We start from the raw sequence: 14,957 nt of genomic DNA, 5'->3' as shown, positions 1-14,957 counted from the left end.
CAGTTGGACCAGATGCAATTGGCGTTGCCTAGCAGAGATTATTACTTGAAGAAGGTTAGCGAAGTTCAGCTGAAAGCTTATCACAATTATATGACAAACGTCGCCATTTTGTTGGGAGCAAATCCTCATTCGGCGCCCGAAGAGTTCGATCGAGTGATTGCTTTGGAAAAACAGCTTGCTAACGTATGTCTTTTCTCTAGATTTTTTATGTAGGTTAAAAAAGATGGTAAAAAGACATTTATTTTTTAATAATTAAAATTAATCAGAGAGAGGGGGGGAGAGAGGGTGAGAAGGTGGAGGGTGAGAGGGAGAGAGAAGGAGAGGGAGAGGGAGAGAGAGATTTTTTTTGATTGATTGATTGATTGAGCTTTATTAGCCTTCTCGGCTATTTCTTACATAAAATGTTCTTACATTAATTCTTCTACATGAGGTACAATATATTCTTTTAACATACGCTTAAGGGGATCCTAAACTGACCCAAATTACCGACAATTACAGGGAGAGTTCCAACTTTGAGTAGACTGTACAGAACTTAAAAATTTTTGTACACAATTGAAATATGGACGAAAACAAATCGTGCGACTGTTGATTTCAAGACAAAAATAGAAAAAAATTAAAAAAATACATTTTTGAGCTGTCACCTACCTGTATTAAACGTTTGTTTAATACAGGAGTTGTACAGTTTGTATGTACAAAATGAGATACACGCCATTCGTATAATGTGAACAAAGAATACCGTACATGAAAAACTAAAATTAAAAACGTAACAAAAAAGTTTGAGTTTTCGCTACTATTTTGTGCAAAAGCACATGCAGGTTGATAGGATAAGCAGTATTGCGTGTAGCGAGAGATGGCGCAGCGATCGAATAAGGACAGATTACTATAGTTAAACAAGGACAGATATAGAGAAAACAGGATTGGAAATGTTGACATTATCGACATCGAGGAAGTTCGGCCTTCGCTATAGGATCCCCTTAAGGGGGTCCTCGATGTCGATAATGTCAACATTTCTAATCCTGTCCCGGGAAAAAAAGATTATATATAATTATATATAATTATATATAAATATATATGGTTATATATGATTATATATGATTATATATGAAATTTGGTCCTTTATATGAAATTATATATGGGTCCATATATGATTATATATGGACATATATAATTCCAAATATAACTAGATATGAACAATAGATCATATATGCATTTATATATGGATCCATATAAGATTCATATGGAAGTACATATAACCCTATATGATTATATAATATCATTATATATGTTCATATATAATTATTGTATATATAATCATATATAATTATATATAATTATATATGATCATATAGAGACAAAATTCATATATAATTATATATAATTATATATAATCTTTTTTTCCCGGGGTTTTCTCTATATCTGTCCTTATCTAACTATAATAGTAATCTGTCCTTGTTCGATCGCTGCGCCATCTCTCGCTACACGCAATACTGCTTATCCTATCAACCTGCATGTGCTTTTGCACATATCAAAGTTAAAAGCATGCAACTTTTTTCTAGGCTTTTAATCTTAGTTCTAATTGCATGATATTGTTCTTAAATGTTTTCCCCTTTTTTTTTAACGTGTGGAAATCTTCGACCACTGGGATCGCGGGACTAAAAACCCGCTTTACCCGCTTACCCGGGAGAGGAGGGAAGTGTGGGAATCCGCGCGGGCGCGCCGAAGGCATTAAATGTTTTCCCTAGAGGGCTTGTATCTCATTTTGTATATATAAACTGCAGTATTTTTGTATAAGCAAATATTGTCGTCAGTGACAGCTCTATGTGCCCAAATTTTTAATTCTTTTTTTCGTTTTTGATGTAAAACCGACCCTAGCCCTCTACATTTTTGTGCGTACTTTAATTCTGTACAAGAATTTTGCAATTCCGTAAAGCCAATTAAAAGTTGTATGCTTTTAACTAAATGTCGGTAATTACTACCACTATAGGATCCCCTTAAATGATTCGATTCTTTCACATATTGCTTTAATTCTGTCGGTAGGGCGTTATACATATTTAAACCTTTATACACTGTTAAATTCATAGGGTTAAATTGAACTCAATTTTGAGTAATTTTTAACTATTCCATAGGTCGCCACTGCTCCTACTCAATATGTAGTTAATTTAACTAAAACAATGTTAATTTGACTAAACCAATGGAGTTAAAATAATCCTATTTTGTTTCAAATTAATAAATTTTGACGCACATGGTAGTTAAAAATAACAAAATAAATGTAACTCATGGTATTGGTTTAAATTTCATCTTCTAACCTTTAACAGTGTAAAACAAACTTTTTTGCCCGCTTTTTGTTCTACAAAATTGTATTGCAATACTCTCGGTCTGTCTATAGTTTGCCGTCCACTCACGTCTCCTACTATTTCTATCCTACTACTTAAATGTTTTGGCATTATGTCTATTACTATCTTAAAAATAAAAATGCATTACATTGTACATCAGCCTCTGTCTTACATTTATAAACCTAAGGGTTTGCAGCATCAATTCTACCTTTGTACATATATTGCGAGCATTGCAAAATGACTCTCATGGCACGGTTTTGTGCCACTTGCAGTCGATTCAGTTGCGTTTCACCCATGTCCACTAACATCGTTGCACAATATTCAAAATATATGATATATTATATATATATATATACACAGTACATCCAGTGTACACCGATATATCATTTCCTATTCTATTCAGAAAACTCACTTTTTTCCCTATTTATTTTGCCTTATGCCTTATGACTATATATATATATATAAGGCACTATGATAGACTTATACACCGATATATCATTTCCTATTCTATTCAGAAAACTCACTTTTTTCCCTATTTTCTTTAACATATATAATCACAGTGATCATCCCAGCGGAGTTTACTATCAATCGTTACACCCAGATGTTTCATTTTTTCGACACGCTCTATTACAGTTTCATCCAAACTTTTTACTATTATGTTTGTTTTTATTTCTTTTCTTATACTTCTAACTAGCATATATTTGGTCTTATATCTACATTTATTTTTAACATATTTACGTTCATTTATTCTTCAACTATACCGAGCACCATATTTAGTTTCATTTCTAATTCCTCACAACTTTCTCCTGTTACACTTGCGGTTTCGTATTTAAGTTATCTGCAAATAACTTAAATATACTTCCCTTCGGACAGACTTTAACTATATCATTTATATACAAAATAAACAATAAAGGTCCTAACACGGATCCCTGTGGCGCGCCATATACTGTATCAATTATTTTAGAACATATAACATTGAATCTAACTTGCTGCTTTCTGTTACTTAAATATAATTTTATCCATTCCAATGCAACTCCTCTTATTCCATACTGATATAATTTTTCCACTAATCTTACTCTATCTACTGTCTCAAACACTCTCAAGATCCAGGAATAACACTCCCACCACACACATTTTTTTCTCTTCAACTATATATATATCAACTTCCAGTCCTCAATAATACTTTGAATTGCTGTCTCACACGACTGCTGTTTCCGAAATCCCGATTGGTGTTTGGTTATTATTTTATTATCTTCTAGAAATTAGGCGGCAGTGTGGTCTAGTGGTAGAGCGCCAGACTCGTAATCTGAGTAACCAGGTTCGAGTCCACTAGAGCATGTAAACATGGAATTTATTTCCGAAAAGCTGCGCCCTCCGTGCGAGAAAGACTCTTGTGCGGAGCAAACTGGGCTCCGTCTTTCGGAAAGAGACGTTAAGGCGTTGGTCCAAAGGGTTAAGTGAGAGGAGAAGGGTAGTAATGGATGAGAATTGTAACCCTAAGGGGATCGATTAAAACTTCCATCTTCTAGAAATTTTTCCAACTGTTTTTTAACAACTAACTCTAAAACTTTTTCATATATCGGTAACATATTAATCGGTCTTTACTCGCAAGCTTTTTTTGGTTTGTTTACCTTTGGTATCGGTATTATCGTGAATGTTTTCCATCTCTCTGGACATTTACCTGTCCTAAGCGAATCCATTTTTAGTATCATCTTTTATCACATGTAGCACCATTTTTAGTATATTACTATTTATCCCTTCCTCTGTTCCGTTCTTTTGTGGTAGTTCCCTAACAATTTGTTCCAAATCTCTTACACTAATTGGCTCAAAATTTTCCATAATTTCCTTATTCTCAATTACATAAATTGGTCTCTTACCTGTGCCTTTTGTCTCCCCGTTACTAATAGATTTCACAATGTTACTGTATAGGCGCTGGGAAGAATATATTTTCTTTGAATTAGGAGGAAAGAACAATGCCTAGAATTCTTTAAGAACAAAATCAATTATTATCTGAAGTCGATAATAAAGCGAGTGATTACATTGGTTGCGCAGAATTGTAGCAAATAACATAAGTCACAAATTACACAATTCAATCACATGTAGATAAACTCAAATTAACATGAAGAATACAAGCTCAATCATAGAAATACACAAGAAATTAAACACATGAATTAGTTCCAAAAATAATGCAATACAGTTAAAGTCAATAATGATTGAAGTTTAGTTAATCCTGTTAAATCTGGTATATTCCTTTCGTTCATGAAAGTCCTTGATGAAGAACATAAAATTAATTCTCTATTGTTATATTTAAGAATGAGCTGAAATGATATTTCAGAGGAATCAAGTAGTGCCTTTTATTATTTCTCCATAAACTTGTAAAGTTATGATTGTATAATTGACTTCAACCATCCCTGACTAATATTTACTTAAAATAAAGTATCGGTTTAATTCGCAATCTAAATCTAATATACGCTGAATAATATACAATAACTCAAGCGATAAGGACAATCAAAAGAACGAATCGAGTATAGTCAACTTATATAGTGAATTTAGACCAAGATTTATAAACGGATTATCAAGAATAAAGGCGATGTTTACTTTAAACAGGCTTTTCAAGAATCACGTATCATGATTCAACAACGCAATGTATCACGATTCGAACATATCATATATCACGTTCTGAGCACGCAATGTATAAAGCTTCGACAACGACATGTAATATGAGACCATACGAAATATAATCTTCGGATATTTAGATGGTAATCTCAAAAATTCTCCGCATTTCTAGGAGATGGGATAAAATCAATCGGTTTCGCTTTTACTTTTATGTCCAAAAAGATAGAAAATCTTAGCTATCGCTAATATATCAAGTGAGACTCTCTGTAACGTAATAGCCGGTAGTTAGGCTTAGCAGCCTCTAATGCAATGTAACTTCGTGTGAACTTCAAAAAGAATGATGTAAGTTTACCTTGTAATTAGCCAGAATCGGCTTGTTCCAGAATAGAGTTTCTAGAATATTCTCAGCCATGTAAAACCATCCTTTATAGGAATGACGCAATGTGTTCTCAAAATGTCTCCTCATCCTTCCAGAAAGATCTGGCAAAGGAATAATGGCGGCTCTCTACAAGACGGATAAAACGTCCTTCGTAATAGCAGAGAGAAGGATGAGAGGCGCAATGACGGCGATTTTCTAGGGACGCTTTTGCTAGGCCGTACAGTAGCGCCACACATCCACTTTCAGGAATTGGAACTACGAGTCACATCCACTTTTCGATACTGTCGATGAATTTGGTTCATGTCCGTGCTATGTATACATCCACTTTTCGATATTGTCGGTCTTTGGTGGTTCGTGTCCGAACTACCCAGCTGGAGGGGATATGCTGGCTGCCCGCCGCGGCGGCACGCGCCGGCTATGCGACGTTGCCACGATGCCACACATTTCGGGTATCGTGTCTCGTGCCTCGCCGACTGCCAAGTCTCGAGTTGGCAAATCGACGATGCGCTACGTCATATTTATAAATATTTGTTTAATCATATTTACAATTTTTATATTTATAACTTTTAAATATACATATATACCATATATATACATATATATATACATATATATATGCATATTAAAAAAATATATATATATTTATTTATTTATTTATAAATGTAAAAATTATAAATAAAATAAAATAAATATTTATGAACACTAATTCAGGAAGAAAAGGATTTAGGAGTAGAGAGAGCTATGCATAAATAAGATATAGATATTAATTGTTACTTTATTATTTATTGAAGATTATTTTTGGTAATAATATATATATGTAGATGCCCGATATATATTTTTCTTCACCAGCTCCGCCTCTTCCTCTACCTCTGCCTCTGCCACTGCCTCTGCCTCTTCCTCGGCCTCTACCTCTCCCTCGCATCGCGATAAAACAAGACAATAAAAAGAAAAAGAAAAGGACACGGAAAAAAATTTAGCTAAATTTAGTCGTAAAATAGGGATAACTAATTTTTTTGCAGCAAGAGCTATATTTTTTGCAGCGAGAGCTAAAGTTTAGCAATAGTAGCAAAACCTTTTGTTCTCGCTGCAAAAAATGTTAGTTATCCATATATTACAACTTATTTTAGCTATAGTAGCTAATCTTTTTTTCCGTGGAAATGTGTGTGTGTGTGTGTGTGTGTGTGTGTGTATGTGTGTGCAGCGTAACATATGTCTTAGATCTTAGATTGTTATCTATACAAATTATTATTATATATATTGTATATTAGGGTGGTCCTTATTTACTCGACAAAAAAATTTTGTTTCAAATTTTTTTGCGGCACCCCCTAGAATGTTTCCAATTCGCAAAAAAATAATTCCTGCCAAAACTCAGCTCGATCGGATAACGGAAACCCGTGCCCCCGGATTTTTAAACATTTGAGTTCTTTTGTATTAAACTGTTTATTCCATTAACATTGGTTTTTAAAGCGTATTTTCCACAAAAATCCGGCCTAAAGCACTTTTCTTTTTTTAATATGTGTGTCTTGCTTTTCTGCATCGTTTGAGACCTTATACGTCTCATTTAAACAATTAGGTAAATTGTTAATAACTAAAAAATAAAAATAAATAGTTATTGCATTTATTGCTTGATCAGCTGGAAAAAATTATGTATGGGCTACAAAAGTTATAGTAGTATGTTTAGAGCCAAAAGAAGAATAAAAATTAAAAGATGTCATGTTTTTATTAAAAACAATCAATTTTTGTGGCTAACGTTACCTAATAATATTTATACTTAAGTCCTGAAGCTGTTGCGCTTGCGTTCTTTGATCAGAAAGTATCCGCAGATACGAAAAAGTAGATGATTGAAGCTATCAATCCAGAAAAAATATCGACAAATAAAAGTGTTAAGCGGGTAGTTATAAAAGCACACAATATTCCTGAAGTGCTAGAAAAAGATATCGAACATTCGTAACTGCGAAAACAGCTGATTTTTTTGACAGATTTAATATTAGTCGGGATTTTATGCAGACTGACCCGTCAACCTGGTCAGAAAACGACACTTTTAAAAAAGGTTTTCAAATTGTATCCAAATTAAAAGTTATTAACGATACAGCGGAAAGAGGCGTTAAGTTAATGGAGGATTACAGTAAATTAATTACTAGAAACGAAGATCAAAAACAGTATTGATTACGTGTTGTAAAAGATTATCGCCCTGGTGGAAATAATTTTACAAATTTTCACGCAAAAATTATGCGAAAACTACAATTTCTTATAATATAATTACAACTTTTCACGCTATTTTCACGTAATTTTTACGTCAAAAGTACGCGATTTGGGCCATGTTTGTAATTTTTCATAAATTTACGTAGAAATTTTTATGAATAACTACAACTTTTTGAATATACTACAAAATAAAATATAAAATTTACTTAAATTCTCTCGTTGAACATTATTTTATTGCTGAAAATCTTGATTACGTGCAAGCTTAATTAAATAAATTTATATTGTACTTAGAAAATTTGCTTACCACCGCTGGATTTGAACCTGAAACCCCTGGCTCTTGAGTTAGTCACCTTCCGCACTGTGCTACAACATTGATTGATGAAGACGTTTCGTATTGTCTATATACGGGGTGGGAGAAAAGTATGGAAACCCTGAAAAATCTCGAAAACTATAAGTTTTACAGAAAAATGTTTCAGACAAAAGTTGTTTGGTTTCGAGGGGGCCATAAGATGGTATTATTGGTTTGACCTTGGATGGTCGTTTAAAGCTCACGTAAACGACACCTTTAATTTCTTAAATGGAAACCCCTATTTTTCAATGCATATTCTTGTAGCTAATCTCGAGAGCTTTTCAAAACACTATAATAAAGTATTTTTTCATTAAGAACTTTTGAAATTATGAGGCTTGAAAGTTCTAGTATTTTGACATAAAATACAAAATATCTTGTAAAACATTAAGTTTTCGGTAATGTTACCTTAATACTTTTATGCACAGAATAATGAGACGAATCAATTGGTATGAAAAAAAGGCACAGTTCCTGTAAGAAAAAATATGTAATTTGCAACACGCATCTGCATACTTTTTCTTAAAAGCAAATATGTCTTTTTTTCATACCAATTGATTCGTCTCATTATTCTGTGCATAAAAGTATTAAGGTAACATTACCGAAAACTTAATGTTTTACAAGATATTTTGTATTTTATGTCAAAATACTAGAACTTTCAAGCCTCATAATTCCAAAAGTTCTTAATGAAAAAATACTTTATTATAGTGTTTTGAAAAGCTCTCGAGATTAGCTACAAGAATATGCATTGAAAAATAGGGGTTTCCATTTAAGAAATTAAAGGTGTCGTTTACGTGAGCTTTAAACGACCATCCAAGGTCAAACCAATGGTACCATCTTATGGCCCCCTCGAAACCAAACAACTTTTGTCTGAAACATTTTTCTGTAAAACTTATAGTTTTCGAGATTTTTCAGGGTTTCCATACTTTTCTCCCACCCTGTATGTTACACTTATTGTTAGCAGATGTACGGAAGGTGTCAGCTCTTAATAGGGTCGGCTCATTATATATATATATATATATTTCTTACAAAATTGATGTCGGTCATCTATTCGATATCGAATCGATGACTTATCGACATCGAATTTGACATTGAAAATCAGCCGATTTCAATCAAATTGTTTTGGCATTAAGTTGCTTCTTTCTAAGTTACTTGTGTTCAAAACTCTAAAAATTTTGTCTAAAATTAAGAGACTATCACCATATAGTATGCAGATAGTCATCGATTCGATATCGATATCGAACCGATGACTATGCATACTCTCATATGGTGACAGGCCGATATTCATAGTCGGTTCTTATATTCAAGTCCGTCTTAAGTTGAATCTTAAAATGTCATGAACCAATCGCATAGCCGTATTAAGCCTCTTGCACAATGCCAGGCAACAGGCAATAGGAACAGGAAATAACAAAAAAATCGTTAATTACAACCTAAAAAATTCGAATACTATGATTGGTTGGCAACAGGCAATAGGCACAGAATTTCCAACGTGACGGAAACTCTGTGTCTATTGCCTGTGTCACTGTTTATTCTGTATTTATACATGTATTTATACATGATTTCTGATTTCTATTCCCTGTTCCTATTGCCTGTTGCCTGACATTGTGTAAGGGGCTTTAGCGTCTTAAGACATAACTTAAGACGGTCTTGAAATAAGATCCGACTATGAATACCGGCCATTAGTCTCTTAATTTTAGACAAAATTTTTAGAGTTTTGAACACAGGTAACTTAGAAAGAAGCAACTCTTGATGCCAAAACAATTTGATTGAAATCAGCTGATTTTTTATGTTAATTTCGATGTCAATGAGTTTCCGGTGAATCGACGTTGAATTGACGTCGATTCGACATCAACCTTCTCACTGGATAAACATACTAAATATGCGACATGTTCGACATTTTTACATCAGGCTATGCTGAAATCTACAACTTTCAATAAGATCTGTTTCTATTCCTGCACTGCTAAACTAGTGCACACTGATGCAGTATAAGTTAGAGTGGGACAAGTATACTTTGTTTATATCTTACATTTAATCATAAAAATATTTTTAGAATATTGTAGAAAGTTGTAAATAGTTGTAATTTTTACAATAATTTGCAACTTCTACTAATTACTAAAATTTTTATAAAAAATTTTGTTAGAACGTTGTAGAAAGTTGTAAATAGTTGTGATTTTTACAATAATCTACAACTTCTACAATTTACTACGTTCTCATAAAAAATATTCGCAGAATGTTGTAGATAGTTATAAATAGTTATGATTTTTACAATAATCTACAACTTCTACGATTTACTACGTCTCATAAAAATGTTCGTAAAAAAGTTGTTACAATTTTCTATTACTTTTTACAACTTACTACAATTTACTACAATTTACTACAATTCACCATGAATTTCTACAATTTTCACAAATTTGTAGAAATTTGTGATTTGTTGTAGAAGATTGTAATTTTTCATAGAAATACGTAAATTGTTGTAAAATTATTTCCACCAGGGCGCCGCCGCTTCCCTGATTCGACAAAGAAAACCTTATTATTGCAATAAATATTATTAGGTAACGTTAGCCACAAAAAATTGATTGTTTTTAATAAAGACATGAAATCTTTTAATTTTTGTTCTTCTTTTAGCTCTAAACATACTATTATAACTTTTATAGCCCATACATAATTTTTTCCAGCTGATCAAGCATTAAATGCAATAACTATTTATTTTTATTTTTTAGTTATTAACAATTTACCTAATTGTTTAAATGAGACGTATAAGGTCTCAAACGATGCAGAAAAGCAAGACACACATGTTAAAAAAAGAAAAGTGCTTTAGGCCGATTTTTGTGGAAAATACGCTTTAAAAACCAATGTTGATGGAATAAACAGTTTAATACAAGAGAACTCAAATGTTTAAAAATCCGGGGGCACGGGTTTCCGTTATCCGATCGAGCTGAGCTTTGGCAGGGATTATTTTTCTGCGAATTGGAAACATTCTGGGGGGTGCCGCAGAATAAATTTAAAAGTCGAAAAATAAGGACCACCCTAATATATATATATACACATATACATAAAAGGTATATGTTTTACGCTGTTATATATTATTTATCATATAGGAGAGACCGGGGCTATGTGTCCACACTTTACACTTTTTTCGAGTTTACTAAAAAACTAATAAAGATATTTGACTAAAATATTAATGGTATAACCTTTCAACCTAGCTATTAAAAAAAAAAACATAATTAGAATCATTGATCGTTTAACATTTTTGTTCCGTAATTTTCTCGCGATCGCGGATCAATACCGTACCGGTAACGCCATCCGTCAGTCGCCCTCCGAATGAAGGGATTTCGCGCCGCTCCCCCCGTCAACCCTTACCGCGAAGTCTCTCGCGACGCGTATCGATCCTGTCATGCCGTGATCGCATGATCCCGGAAACGCAGGTGATTGGTCGATACGCGTCGCGCAAAGGAAAGCTCCCGAAACACGAGAGTTCGCGTTCAGTAGCCAAAAGTACTCCGGTTTACGAGGTCGTATACCGCCGTGCTTCCGTTAACGTTTACTCCGGTTCACGCGGTCTCAAATATACCGTCGTGCATCCGAGTTTACTGCTCTGTCAGAGCACCGCTAATTATCGCGCCGTTCGTGCGTGCTGCAATTCGCTCTCGTCTCCGCGAGCAGTGAACATTCGCGTATAAGTCACCCTGCGTGCCTCGCCATTGTGCGCTCGATCATCGTGATTGATTCGACGATTTGTGAACATTCTCGCGTCTTGTGTTACGAACAAGTGCGACTGCTGTATAACGCCTCAAGTGCGTTCATCAAGTGCAAGCTACATTGCGCGTCTTAATTGCCATCGCCTCCGCGCTCGACGAACACGTTCGTGTCACGTGACCAGCGCTCATCGAATCACGTGCGCGCCGAGTGTCGTCTTCAAATGAGAGTGCGTCAACCATCATTTGTACTAAACTGACTATTAAACGATACTTGTGCATTCCTCCAAAATCAGGTGTCTTATTTTAACCGCACGTCGGATCCCTGTCGGGGTCGACCCGGCATCTTACGCCAATTGGCGAACCGGAGTTACGCCCGGAAACCATAAAATTCGCCAACAATTTTAAAGAGGCGAATTTTTTAAGTGGACAAGTCAAGCGTAGACAGATAGCCCTATATGCGGGGCTATCTGTCCACATTCGAGGGGCTATCTGTCCACATAATAAAAAACACATTATTTATATTAATTGTTATACTTATTTATAATATTATTTATTATTAATATATAATACTGAAAAAACTGCCTACTCGTTGGAGTCAGAGAAGTAGCAGGCACTTTGTGTAGATTTTTTGACAAGTTTCCTGCGTAGAGCTGACTTTTCTTTATATACGGTGGCATCAAACTGATTTTGAGTCCGTTGCAAAATCAATGTGATGAGTTTCTTTTGTCCCCTTAATTCTTTAATCTTTTTTTTTATTTGGAGCCTTTACTTTATCTTCGGCAGCGTTTGAAATAGAAAATACTCAATAATTTAAGACAAACTCATATATTTAACTTGACGTGTATTTTTATAATAAAAATTTGGTGACAATTATTGAATCGAAGAATCAAGTAGTTGCTCATAGGTCACTTTTTTACAGTAGCGAGTGAGAGCCCGAACATTTATTCCAAAGTCTAACGCTGTTGAAAAGATTCTCGCTCAATTTTTATTCTTTTAATCGCTCTAAATATAATTTTACTGGATATGTCTACCTTATCCGTCTTAAGGAAAGTCTTTCTTTTGTAGTTACTCACCATTATCTATTTATAAAAGAACAATTCGTCATTGAAGTGTGGACACATTGCTCCATCAAAAATAGGACAGATAGCCCCGACCACGTTTTTCAGTTTTTAACATGTTGCCAATTTTAGATAATGCGGAATTAAGATTTGACGTTTCTCACACCTGATAACTATTATATATATTAATTGATAATTTTATGAATTGCTTACTTTAATTTGAGTTAAACTACTGTCGCACAGCAAATTTTTCGAACGTCGAAAAATGTTAATAATTCTTTTCGCTTTTTAGGCCAGTCATTAGACATCGAATCGTCCAATTAATCTTCCCAGGTTGCAACCACCATGAATCGCTTTGATTTGAGGTGTTATAGTGGAATTTATTTTGCTTCGCAAAATTAACGCGGAATAAAAAGTTATTAACAATATTATCAACAAAAAACGCGATTTTTTAAATTTTTTCCCAAATATCTCGAAAACTAAGCAAAATAGGGTAACTAACTATACGTACCTTTTTTGTATAGAGCGTAAAATTATTATCTACAATAATGATCTGAACAACATTGATCGTCAAGTCAGTCGTTTAGTTTGCACGCGCCGTCAAAGTCCGAGACTCGGATCCCAAAAACCCTCAATTTCATCGTTTTCTTGATGTTGCGCCGGTGATTTTTTTCCGTCATTTAAAATGGAATTAAAAATCATAAAAAAATCACCTCAGAACTACAATCACATCATCTGAGAACTACAAAGAATACTTTTCATGGTGCAACCAATTTTTTAGAACCTTTTTCTTTAGTTTGTAGCTCTATGTAAGCAAAAAATTTTGATTTTTTTGGATTAGTCTTAGTTTTTCGCTATTTTCAGGCCTTAGAATTCATTTGAGACGAATTTTATCATATGCATCTTGTCGTGGACAAAATTTGCAACAAAAAAGGACCCTTGTATTTTTTTCGTACGACGAACGTTGATTTTTTTATTGACGCGCAAAGTTAAGCGTTATCTGACTGCGCAATATTGGATAACTTTGCGCGTCAATAAAAAAATCAGCGTTCATCGTACGAAAAAAAAACAAGGGTCCTTTTTTGTTGCAAATTTCGTCCACAACAAGATGCATACGATAAAATTCGTCTCAAATAAATTCTAAGGCCTGAAAACGGCGAAAAACTAAAACTATTCAAGAAAATCAAAATTTTTTGCTTACATAGCTACAAACTAAAGAAAAAGGGTCTAAAAAATTGGTTGCACCATGAAAAGTATTCTTTGTAGTTCTCAGATGATGTGTGATTTTTTGGTGATTTTTAATTCTATTTTAAATGACGGAAAAAAATCACCGGCGCAACATCAAGAAAACGATGAAATTGAGGGTTTTTGGGATCCGAGTCTCGGACTTTGACGGCGCGTGCAAGCTAAACGACTGACTTGACGATCAATGTTGTTCAGATCATTATTGTAGATAATTTTACGCTCTATACAAAAAAGGTACGTATAGTTATATAGTTACCCTATTTTGCTTAGTTTTCGAGATATTTGAGAAAAAATTAAAAAAATCGCGTTTTTTGTTGATAATATTGTTAATAACTTTTTATTCCGTGATAATTTGCGAAGCAAAATAAATCCCACTTATAGCACCTCAAATCAAAGCGATTCATGGTGGTTGCAACCTGGGAAGATTAATTGGACAATTCGATGTGTAATATGACTGACCTATTTCATTTAACGTATATAGCGTCTGCAAAAGGCATCGCAAGAAAACAAACAACATTTAAATATCTTACGTAGGACATTTTTCAATTACTTTGTTACAATGGTAGAGACATCTGTCTTTTAAAACTTGAGATAGCAGTGCTGTGGACATGCACATAGCCCCCGTAGACAGATAGTCCCCGGTCTCCCCTATATAGAATATTTAAGAAATATTAAAAAATGTACAGAAGTAAATACGGAACGCATATCTTTATTTTATTTTAAAAATTTATTGAAGCAAAAACATTTTAGTAAACAGTTTATACAAATTATTTATTTAAATTGTTTGTTATTATCTAATAATTTTTATAGTAATGAACTTGTCAATGACAAAAAATCTCTATAGAGAGGCCATCGTCTAATCTGTCCCACGCGTTCACAAGAGCACGATTTTGTATAATCCAACTATATCTTAATCTTGTTAAAGGCTTTCTATTCCTGCCTTTAAAGTCGTCAGATCTCGACGAGTTGTCACCTGCAATTCTCCTAATTTTTCTGTAAATAAGAAATTAAAGCAAATGGTATATACATATAATAATATTTTACGTAATAATAATACGTAAGAGAGAGAGAGAGGAGAGAGAG

At 33.8% G+C, this 14,957-nt stretch overlaps 1 long non-coding RNA gene across 1 annotated transcript in view; it reads left to right on the top strand.

The window, feature by feature from the left end:
• Positions 1-5,703, top strand: part of LOC139786092 (uncharacterized) — a 29,018-nt gene extending 23,315 nt beyond the window's left edge. Inside the window, exons 2-3 of the long non-coding RNA XR_011722174.1 lie at positions 4-183; positions 5,424-5,703. This is a non-coding gene — a long non-coding RNA (uncharacterized lncRNA). The remainder of the gene's footprint in view (positions 1-3; positions 184-5,423) is intronic.
• The last annotated feature ends 9,254 nt before the right edge of the window (positions 5,704-14,957 follow it).

This window comes from Temnothorax nylanderi, unplaced genomic scaffold (genome assembly GCF_030848795.1).
Source record: "Temnothorax nylanderi isolate EJ_2023f unplaced genomic scaffold, tnyl_v1.0 TNYL_tig0954_pilon, whole genome shotgun sequence".
NCBI classification, from domain to species: domain Eukaryota; kingdom Metazoa; phylum Arthropoda; class Insecta; order Hymenoptera; family Formicidae; genus Temnothorax; species Temnothorax nylanderi.
Note: the sequence above shows the minus strand (reverse complement) of the source record. Positions and strands in the feature narration are given on the sequence as shown.